General features: G+C 45.1%; 1 non-coding gene across 1 annotated transcript; it reads right to left on the bottom strand.

Moving 5' to 3' along the window:
* Positions 1–548: 548 nt before the first annotated feature.
* LOC133813039 (small nucleolar RNA R71) lies at positions 549–655 on the bottom strand. Its single transcript, XR_009884086.1, has one exon. It is a non-coding gene; the product is annotated as a small nucleolar RNA R71 (small nucleolar RNA).
* Positions 656–11766: the final 11111 nt, after the last annotated feature.

Here is an 11766-nt window from a genome sequence, read left to right as displayed (position 1 = left end):
AGTTTAACGAAAAATCAAAAATGAAAACATAAAATAAATCTAATTCTGATTTCTGAGAGTGGATGAATCATCACGAAACTTCCAGTGACACTTCTATCAATTCATCTGCCACTCCTTCCACCAATCCTGCTTCTCCACAAACTTTAGTTGATAATAATCCATTCACAATGGCTCGCAATGGTGAAATCCAACCAAGAACTCTCAATGACTACCTCCATCCTACTCGCACTTCCGCGCCTTCATGCATTATTTTCCCTCCTAATATGCACGCATTAGAATTTAAACCTAGCATGATTCAACTCTTGCCCACATTTCATTGAATGGAAAATAAGAGCCCATACATGCATATTAGAGAATTCGAGGAGGTAGTAGCCACGTTCTATAACCAAGCCGAAAATGCCGATTCTTTGCGACTGAAATTCTTCCCTTTCTCCTTGAAGGACACAGCCAAAAGCTGGTTATACTCTTTGAGACCTAGGTCTATTGGAACATGGGAGGAAATGACCACATCCTTCTTTCTGAAACATTTCCCTAGCCATAAGACCAACAGTCTAAAATGACAGATTTCCACATTTTCCCAAAAGGGCAATGAAACATTCTATCAAGCCTTGGAAAGATTCAATGATCTATTGAATCAGTGCCCGCACCATGGCTATGATAACTGGCGTTTGGTCAGTTACTTCTATGAAGGTGTCACAAGTCGTGAGCGCCAGTTTGTAGAAATGCTATGCAATGGTGAATTCCTCGAAAAAGAGCCAAATGATGTTCTTGAATATCTCAAAGAAACCGCGAAAAAATCTCACACTTGGACTGGTCCAAGTGCTACTAATAGCACCAACCAACACAAACCATCTGAGATCTAGCAACTTCGAGAAGAGGATAGTGTTAAGTGTTAGGAAACTCATGCAGAATCTTTATTTATTTTCATGTAGATCTAATATTAAACAAATTAATATGAGATAACCTAGAACATATTTCTAAAATTGAATTCAAAGAGAAACAATGATAAGAATACTTACAGTATACGCAGCAGAATGAATGAGTCATTCCTTCAGTTTCCCTAACCCTTGTATCCTTTCTATCACAGAGTATTACCAAGAAATTGAACCGATCTTCTATAATCTTCACAGTCTTCCAAAGTATCCCTAGAATCACCTAGACTAGAGTGGGAAATTCTCAACACATGAGATAGATACAGAGAAAAGAAGAGAAAATAACGAAGAGGCTTAGAAAAGGACTCGTGTTTAGAGAGAATCTAAAAACTATCAGAAAATCTGACTTGTGACTTATCTGTCGTGTGTATTGACTTCTCTCTAAGCAAACCTTTTATAGACTCAATTAGGCAATTTAATTTATTTAAAAAATCAATAAAATAATAATCAATTTGAAGTCCTAGGTCGAAATTATCATGAGCTTTAGACCCGTGAAATTTCCCATTTGATTATAAGCCCATTGGACTTAAAATCAAGGTCTGTATTATTTTCTATTGATTTAATTAATTAAATAATTATTTAAATCCTTTATCAAATTAATTATTTATTATTTAAACCTTGATTTAAACTTATTTATTAATTTAGATACCAATTTATCTTAATTAATAAATTTGCCCTAATTTCTATTTTCTTCTCAAAATTACATAACTCTGTGAAACTATCCAAAATTGACCTGGTCAACTTTGATAATTCTAATTAATAATTAAATTATTTAATTAAGACTATCTAGATGATTTTATCCAAGGTACAGTGGGGACCATGGGCCTATGAAATCAAGCTCCAATAAGTTATCATAAATCTAACAAATAAATTTACTAACTTATTAATTCCTCGTGACTCTACTAAAGACTCGGAATTGCACTCTTGACTTCATAGAACGCTCTATAACAAATATAGATACGCTATTAATTATCCATTGTTACAAGCATAATTATCACTCAATCCTCTATAGACGGTCTACAATGAGATGGGACTAAAATACTGTTTTACCCCTCATTAGCACTGTTAATTGCTTATAGGCCAGGAAATGCTTGTTAGCACTGTGATACTGGCAAGGATTACAAAACATGTTTATTAGCATCGCTATACATGTATAAATGCTTGGACATGCTTATGTTGCATCTGTTTGTTTGTTTGGTCTAGGACCGTCAGGCGGCAAGAGGTATAGTTATTACTTACCTAACGACCAATTTGATCACTGAGAGTAGGATATTTATCAATATGCTTCCTTGAAGGTCAAAGAGGTTGGCTGGCCAAGAAATATAGGCCAGGGAAGAGAATGACCAGGCGAAGCCCCACCTCCAGCTCTAGAGAACTAACAACAGGTGCTTGCTGATATGCAAGCCAGGTTGTAGAAGCAGAAGGATGAGATTCACCTCTTGAGATAGCAACAAGTTCCAGCAGGGAACCTGCAGCCCGCAGTACTGACAGTGTTATAGCCAGAGGTACCAACTGTAGTATAGCCCCAGGTAGGGGGAGATAGATGGGAACCCCTGTATGAGAGGTTCAGAAAATAACACCCTCCAATTTTTTAGGGTAGCTCAGACCCACTAAAGGATGAACAGTGGATGACTATGATGACCACCATCCTTCATTTCATGAGGTTAGGTGGTAATGAGAGAGTGGCCTGGCCACTTACATATTTTGGGAGGATTCCCGAATATGGTGGGAGGTGGTCTCCCAGACCAGGGCAGTGAATACTATAGAACGGGAGGAATTCAGAACTCTGTTTAATGAGAAATACTACAATGACATAGTTAAAGCTACGAAGGCTGAAGAGTTCAGTAAGTTACTTCAGGGCAACATGACAGTGACAGATTATGCATTGAAGTTCGATAGATTGGAAAAGTTTGCCAGGGACCTGGTGCCCACTGATTGGACCAGAAGATAGAGGTTTCTCCAGGGGCTACAGCCTATGATAGCCCGGGATGTTCGTATTACTACTGTGATAGGGGTGACTACCTATGCACAAGCTATGGAGAATGGGCTTACAGCTGAGAGCGCAGAGAACAAGATCTGGCGTGAGAATGCAGCCAAAAGGGATTCTAGGAGGCCGGGACCTCCATTTGCAGGCTTTGGTTAGGGTGAAGGCCCTAGTGACCAAAAGAGAAAGACTCTAGATACAGTTTCAACTCCAGGGCCAGATAGATGACCACAGGGCATATAGATAAGCCACCAGGGTGGCGGTTAGACCTGGAAACCATTCCCATAGTGTACTCAGTGCAGGAGGCACCATATTGGGGAGTCTCGGGCGAAGACTTGCTTCGTCTGGGGGAGTGTGGGACACCTGAAGAAGGACTGCCTGAAAGCTAGAATGGAAGAGTCCAAGAAGGTTGACAGCCTGACGCCAGCTCGGGTGTTCACCTTGACCCAGGCAGAGGCTGAGGCTAGTCCCTCTGTGGTTACAGGTCAGCTTTCTAGTGCTGGGACCATTTATATTGTTTTGATTTACTCGGGTGCTACACACTCTTTTGTTGCTAGTAGGATTATAGATGGATTGTGTAGGTCTTGTGACTTTTATCCTATGGGGTTTGGTACTATGATGCCTACTGGGGAGTTAGTGGTTTCCAGGAGATGGGTGAGATCACTGCTAGTGACAGCGGATGGCAGAGAGCTGTCAGTTGACTTGGTAGATTTGGTTATGACTGACTTTGATATAATTCTGGGTATGGACTCGCTAGAGAAGTATGGGTCAATGATAGATTGCAAGAAGAAAATTGTAACCTTTGAGCCTGAGGGTGAGGATCCATTTGTATTCGTTGGCACTTTGCATGGACCCCGTACGCCTATGATATTTGTACTTAGAGCTAGAGACCTATTGCAGGGGGGATGCATTGGGTTCTTATCTAGTGCGGTGGATACCACTCAGGTCGTGCCAGTGGGACCTGGACAGACCATATTAGTCTGTGAGTTTCTGGATGTGTTTCCAGAGGATCTGCCAGGGTTACCTCCACAGAGGGAGATAGAGTTTGTGATTGACTTTGTGCCAGGGATAGAGCCATTGTCTAGGGCACCTTATAGGATGGCTCCAGCAAAGCTCAAGGAACTAAAGGTTCAATTACAAGAGTTACTAGACTTAGATTTTATTAGGCCTAGTGTCTCGCCATGGGGCGCACCAGTTCTCTTCGTTAAGAAGAAATATGGTTCTATGAGGATGTGTATTGATTATAGATAACTGAAAAAGTTGACTATCAAGAAGAGGTATCCTCTACCATGGATTGATGATCTGTTTGATCTGTTACATGGTAGGATGGTATTCTCCAAGATAGATCTTCGATATGGTTATCACCAGTTGAGGATTAGGGAAGAGGATATACCGAAGACAACTTTTCGCACCAGGTACGGGCATTATGAGTTTTTGGTGATGTCATTTGGACTGACTAATGCCCCAACAAAATTTATGGATCTGATGAACAGGGTGTTCAAAGATTACCTGGATCAGTTTGTGATCGTCTTTATTGATGATATACTGGTATACTCTAACTCAGAGATAGAGCACGAGAATCATCTTAGATTGGTATTACAGAGGCTGAGAGAGCACAGGCTGTATACGAAATTCAAGAAGTGCGAGTTCTGGTTGCCACAGGTGATTTCTTAGGTCACATAATCAGTAAGGATGGAATTATGGTGGATCCAGCGAATATTGAGGCAGTTAGAGATTGGTCAAGGCCGAAGAATGTTTCAGAGATAAGAAGTTTCTTGGGATTCTTAGGTTATTATAGACGCTTTGTGAAGGGGTTTTCCAAGATTGTGTCACCACTGATAGAGTTTACATGCAAGAATCAGTGGTTCATATGGTCAGGCAGGTGTGAGAACAGTTTCCAGAGATGGAAGAATAATTTGATCACCACTTCAGTTCTGAGTCTTCCTACAGATCAGGCCAAGTTTATGGTTTATTGTGACACTTTGAGGTAGGGTCTAGGTTGTGTCCTTATGCAGACAGGGAAGGTGAATGCCTATGCTTCACGTCAGTTGAAGGAGTATGAGCATAGGTACTCAACACATGATTTAGAACTTCCAGCAGTAGTTTTTGCACTGAAGGTGTGGCGACACACTTATATGGTGAGAAGTGTGAGATATACACAGATTAGAAGAGTTTGAAATACTTTTTCATCCAGAAGGATTTGAATATGAGGCAGAGACGTTGGTTAGCGTTGGTAAAGGATTATGATTGTGCTCGAAGGCTAGGACTCTGTCCAGAAGCCTTTATTCGCTCATTTTGACAAGATTCTCTATTGGTTGTGACTAGGTTATCGCTAGAGGCTTGGAATCGGGATCGTGCTCGAGGGTTGTTCTTAATACATGTTGCACTCGGACCTAAGGTAAGAAAACTACACCCAATACGTGATATATATGATTAGGGCTTGGCGCGGTTGTTGATTATAACTATGTATTTACCGAGTTTTTCAGAAACTAGAATTATCAAAGATAAGAAAACTTAGAAAGTTATAAATAAAGATTATCACACAAGGATTTTTACGTGGTTGGGGCGTTAAAGAGCCTTAGTCCACGAGTCAATTGTATTATAGCTTTTTAAGAGCTTAAGTAATGAACTCTCTAAATTTGAGCAGAGTGTATGCTTCTTAGAGAAGAATTCGATCATTTTCCCCAGTGCACCACTGTTCATATTTATAGGCAAGTGAGCTCACGGGGCTTGGGATGGACTAATCCGGGCCCAATAAGGGTATAAAATGCACTAACCAAGGCCAATTGGGCCAGCCCAAGCGTAACCACACTATAAGACTCACGACAGAATGATGCTTCACTCTGGCTATCGTGGGCTTCGAGGGAGATTCGGGGGACAGGATCTGTCAGAGTAGTGGTAGTACAATTATGAACCAACGGCGTACATTCCCGATGTAACCTTTTCTGCAGGCTAACTATGGGGACATAGCTCCACACTTCTTGGGGTGATGTCAGTATCGGGGACACTTTATCATGCCCAACCTGGTCACTAGGTCCAGGTCCGTTTACCAATATCCCTCTTTGTTTACCAGGGTCCTGGTTCGTTTACCAGGACCAGGGTACATCCACAGCCGTCCCGGTCTAATCTTGGACTTAGGAACCACGACCTCTTCATTGCATCCTGGGAGGCACCAGAGGACGCGGTCCGGGAGTATGCAACATGCCAACACCATGGTCCTGACTTCTATTCCGAGAGCCCTTTGGGATTTACCAAGACTTGGGCCGCTAGAGTTCATTCCGTCTTCGTCTACTGGGCCTGATCTGGGCTTTAAGTCCCTGGAGGGCGGCCCACGGACTCAAAATGTGGATCCGTACACTTGGGGAGAAACGGGGATAACAATTACCCCCCAAGCCTTCATCTGTGCTTGCGCGGTGGAGGCTTGTTGCCTTCCCGAATCAGTTCTATACATCCCAGTTCATTTCCAAGGCGATGGGTCCGCTGCCGTGGGGAATTTCTTGCCAAAAGCTTGTGTAGTGAGCGCCTGTATTAGCGTCCCTGATCGAATCCCAGGAGCCCAGTCCGTTTACCCAGGAGCCCAGTCCGTTTACTAAGATCTGGGTTTGTTTACCAGTGCCTCGATTCATTCACTTTAGGGTTGCTTAGATGCCTCCTGTTCTTTCAGCTTTATCATGATGTGCATACGTGTCCTCTTGTAATTGGCGCGTCGATGGCACTCAAATTTGACGGGTCAAAAATCATTCTATTGGTTACCGTGTTGGCAGTCATACGTCAGCGTGAATTTTGAAGCGTCCCATCTGCACGAACGACCTTTTTAATACCTCTGTGTTAAGAAGGATCGTTGGATGGGATGACCCTTGAGATGATTTTCTCGTGGGCTGTTGGATCGGGGCGGCGCGGAGCGCACCTTTGGGTAACCGTGAACGGTACTCGAGTAGGCTAATTAATGTTCCTGCACGATCCAAGACCGTTCGACGGGTGGGATCACGTTGAACTGTTAGATCAAAAACAACCTTTTGGTTCTTATAAACACCCTTAGATTTTCATTTAAAAGCTTTACACTCTCATAACGAAATTGCACAGGGGACCATTTATGTTTGAGCTCGCCGACGACATTCACCGTCAGCTACTTCGCCTTCGCCGTCGTTTATTCCCAACGTGTCTGATCTCCGCACCCTTGCCTGAAAGAACGACCTCATCTTGCCCACTAGATGAACTTTTGTGCCGCATTCACTTGTTCAGGACTGTGATTTTGTCGTCACTGTCGCCAGAAATACGCCACTCTTCACGATCAGCCATTTCCAGTAAGCTTTCCTAACTTTTTGCTTTTGTTTCCTCGCGTTTACCATATCGTTATGTTGCTTTTATAACTATAAGGTTGCTAGAGCCTGTGCCTCCATTTAGGGTGGCTCTGGGTGCATTAGAGTAGGAGAGAAAAAAAAAAGTTGTCTGGGCTGTCCCGGATCCCCTCAGATTCGAACTGTTCCTGGACAAGCAGTAATAGGTCGGCTTAGGAAAACTTTATAGCAAGAACCCTTCCTATTTGTTCTCGATCAGGGTTTTGCGGATCCTTGGTGATCCCGGATCTGATCCGGAGGGGACTCTTCCAAACAGTTCATAGGAGAGCACCCGTAACTTAACCAACCTTTTTGGGTTTTGGGGTTGACTGCTTGGTTGTTTGCTTTTACTCTTAGATCATCAGCTATAAAATACGACGTCGCCCTCCATCTAGAGGAACATGTTCAAGCAGCCCCTATCACTCTGTTAGGACATAAGGCTCCCAGTGGAAACAGATGGGAGATGGACGGGGTGAAGAAACATTTGGGCGTGGAATCGACTCCCGGACTATTCTATAACTGCCTAGCCAATAAAGAGGAAAAAGCCCACACCGCCGTGGGCGAATTTGGGGCTTGGAGCGTGGGCCACATCAGCGCGGGAGCCACTCTCCCGCTTCACGGCTACTTCGCGCAATTCCTCAAGTTCATGGGGATTGTGACGTTTCAACTCTTGCCTCAAGCTTACCGACTGATTGTGGGATGGCGCATTTTCTGCGTGGTGAAGGAAATCCCGGAGCCGACCCCCGCTGAGGTGTTGTACTTCTATAAACTGGAGTCGCAACTTAATGTCAAGGACAAGACCCTAGACGACTTCTACAGATTGAAGCCTCGTGGAGATTACGTTGCTCCCACCGGATGTCAGACACTATTGGTTCATGGAAGCACCCCCCGGATGTTAGACACTATTGGTTCATGACATCCGGGTTTCTTTTGGATAAGAACCCCACGGTGACGCTGGACTTCCAGCGAGTGGGTAAGTAGCTTCTCGTTTCCTAGTTTAATTCTGTTTTTCAATTTTTTATTACCCACTTTCAACTTACTGCCCTGGATGACAGGACCCTATGCCCAAACTCCCCTCACACAGTCGATCCTTGACCGGAGGAAGTTTTACTCCACGCTAAGTGCGGAGGACCTGAACGTAGGGGGCTACATTAACACCGACAAACTTCGAGTGGTCAGGATGCTGGCGGCCAACTAGACGATTGTGGCCCCTAGCCTCCGGGAAATACAATGCGAGAAAGATCCAGCCTTGAGGGAGGAACTGGCCCTCAAACATATCAAGGCCATGGAAGACGCGGCCCTGGCAGATGCGGCCAAAAGGAAGAGGGAACAGGCTCAACAAAAGGAGAGGGTCATCTTCGAGGAGCTGGAAGCCCTTTTTGACGAGGCTCAACCAAACACGGGGGCTCCCGGGGCTAGTGTATCAGGGCGAGGTTATTCATCTTTGCTTTTGACTTATGCTCCCCATTTTGGGGACTTAGTTAGGGATAGACTAGTTTATCGAGGCCCCCAATTCGGGGCTGATGGAGAAATGAGACCTTCATCCCCCATCACTATAGACCCGGAGACTCTCATGTACTCGTCTGGGTTCCATGGCAACTTCTTAGACTCGGATGACATGGGAGACCGAATTCATTCCTTCGCTTTAGGAGAATTGAATCGAGTCTGAGTTCTAGATAAGGGTTCGTCCCAGAGGACTTTTAGCTTAGTTTTTACTTTCGTTTATACTGACTCGTATACTTTGCTAACTTTTTTTCTGTTTATCCATTTCAGAAGAATCTGATATGTCTAACCCGGTGGAAAAGATGAAGCAAGCCCTTGAGGCCAGGGCATCGGCTAAGAAAGTTGCCAAAGGCGTGCCCAAGAAGAAGGTGTTGGACGCAATTCTTGAGGGTTCGGTGCCGGAGCCAAAACCGATCGGGGAGGCCTCAGCCGCGGTCCACACCACGACAGTCCATGCTGAAACTGTCCAACCTCTTCCTGCTCATCCTCCGGTAATCGACCTGGAGCAGGAACCTTTGGAGAGTCGGCTGTCTGAGAATAGAGTTGCGGACTCGGCTGTGGATGAGTCCGCGAAAGGGGAGAAGAGGGCCAAGACCAAAGATTCTTTCTTGACTGAGAATTCTTCCGGGGAAAGTCAATTTGCCACCCGAGAAATTTCGGAGGTGCCTGTGCTTCCCATCAATCCGGCCCTGCCTGAAGAGGGAGAGATGATCTTGCGGGAGGAGCGGTCCAAGATGGTGTCCCGGACATGGGAAAACGGTCGGGGAAAGAGGGAGGAAGTTTACTGGGCCTTGACGATTCGTCGCAAGGTCAAGTTCTCCGAGCGTCCGGCAGCCTTTAGTGTTTCCCAGTCGATCGTGGATCGGCTTGTTGCTGAGACTGGGTTTCGTCCCAAATTGGGGCAGGACACAGCTCCATTCGCCGCAAACTTGTTGGAGCAGGTTGGGGCTACTATGTCGAACCTCCAGCTGAAACGGTACGCCACCATGGCCAACCAGGACGCTCTATTCATCTCCCAGGCTATCCGTCACCAGGCCACCACTGTAAGTTATCCGTTTATATCTCCTTTTGCTTTTCATATTTTTAATTCCACATATTCTTTTTAACTTCGGTTTATTCCAGGACGCTTTATTGGCCCATTGGAATGCCGACTTAGTGGCCGAGATGGCGATGAAATTGGAGACAAGCCAGCTGGAGCTAGAGGCGGCCGTGAACCAGCGGGAAGTTGCTAAAGAAGCCCTAGCCAAGGAGGTGGCTTAGGCAACAGTGGACCGCAAGGAGGCTGCTCGGACCCGGTTCCAGATTGAAGAGACTTCATCCTAGAAAGAAGCCGAGTATAAAAAATGGGTGGCTAGTCTGGAGGCGGAGCTTCTTCGTTTTTGGGGCTCTGAGGCGTCGTCTAAGGCTCTTCTAGAAGCAGCCGAAGACCAATCTCGCCAGGATCGGGAGAAGATCACCATCCTTGAGACTCGCCTCCAGACATTAGATGATCTGCTTCAGCTGGAGGTGAAGATGCATGGGGAGACCCGTCAAAGGAAAGAGCAAGCAGACGCCTTGCTGGAGGCTACCTTTGACGAAGCCATCTATATGGCCTGGCTCCAGGACAAGAACATGAACCTCTTGATTTACCCCGACCCCGCCATGAAAAGATCCGAGTTTGAGGCCAAGGAGAAAGCTGACGCGAAACCCTTGGACGAGGAAGAGGCAGGTGGGGCCAACCCAGAGGCCTCAGGACATGGGGAGGCCTAAGCCCGGGTCTTTCGCTTTGTGTTGTCTTGCTCCTTTTTTATTTATTTTTGTAACACTTTTATGGACGCGGGTGCGTCCAAGAAATTTTATATATATATATATCTAATTTTCCTTTGGCAAAAGCTTTCTCGTTGTATGAAAGAGTCGAGTATCCAGTCCTAGTTCCAATGGCTGAGACTGTAACGCCCTACTACCTTAGAGTCGTTACTAAGTGAGTTTAAAAACGTGCAATCACTCGCTAATCGAGGCTTTTAAAGCAAAAGTGTAATTAAACCATGATCAGAGTAAAAACTTTAGAAATAATTCTATTCCATTGAAAATCATAAAAGTTTAACATTTGGGATCCCAAAATGCTGTTTAGAAATATTTACAACATATACATACAACCAAGTCGGCTAAACGACAAAATCTAGGATTTATTACATTCATCTCCCAAAATCCACTGGCTGTGGCCGCCAGGCAGACCAAACATGTACACGCCGCTTCATGCCTGCTACACTCATGGTTGGTTGGCTTTCTCCTTGCCCTTACCTTCACCACAGAGCATCCGTGAGCCGAAGCCCAGTAAGAAAACCCACAAACAGATAACATATGAAAAACATAAACCAAGCATATAAACAGGCCATGAATAGGCTAAACACATTCGGCCAAGCCATCCCAAGCCTTGGGTTCTCGGTCTACACCGTGAGGATATCCCAAGTATCCTTTAGGGTCCTGCCCTAGCAGCTCGCACTCCACGTGCTCAACATTGCACCCGGCCCCTTGTCGTACCCGGCCTTGCACTCAACGTGCCCAACACCGTTTCCGGCCCCTGCCGACCTCAGCGTACACCGTTCCCAACTCTTGTCGATCATTTATACAATAGCATTCATAGCATAATAAAAAAATATTGAACACTAACAAATTCAATCAAAGGGCTACGCCTTGTAGTTCAAACATATTGGGGCTCAGCCCTGCATACAAGCTCTATGGGAACAAGGGTTCTCTTACCTGCGTCCCGAGCTTCCCGAGCACCGATATCCCGAGCACAGTCCCTTAACTTGAGCCTTGCCGAACCCTAGTCATGACACATAATAATATTCATCCATCAAATTCTAACCCATTAAATAACTTTGAGCTATAAGTCTAGTCTCCAGGACCTTGAATCCTATCAATCTGGGTAATAAAATCCATCTCGAGCCTTAACGATTGAGTTCCCAAGCCTAAACACACTTAAAAGCACAAACTGGTACTAAGAGTCACGACCCTACCCTCAAGCATC

The sequence above is a fragment of the Humulus lupulus genome, chromosome 1, assembly GCF_963169125.1.
Source record: "Humulus lupulus chromosome 1, drHumLupu1.1, whole genome shotgun sequence".
Taxonomy (NCBI): Eukaryota; Viridiplantae; Streptophyta; class Magnoliopsida; order Rosales; family Cannabaceae; genus Humulus; species Humulus lupulus.
The sequence above is the reverse complement of the archived record's forward strand: the minus strand, read 5'-3'. Positions and strand labels throughout refer to the sequence as shown.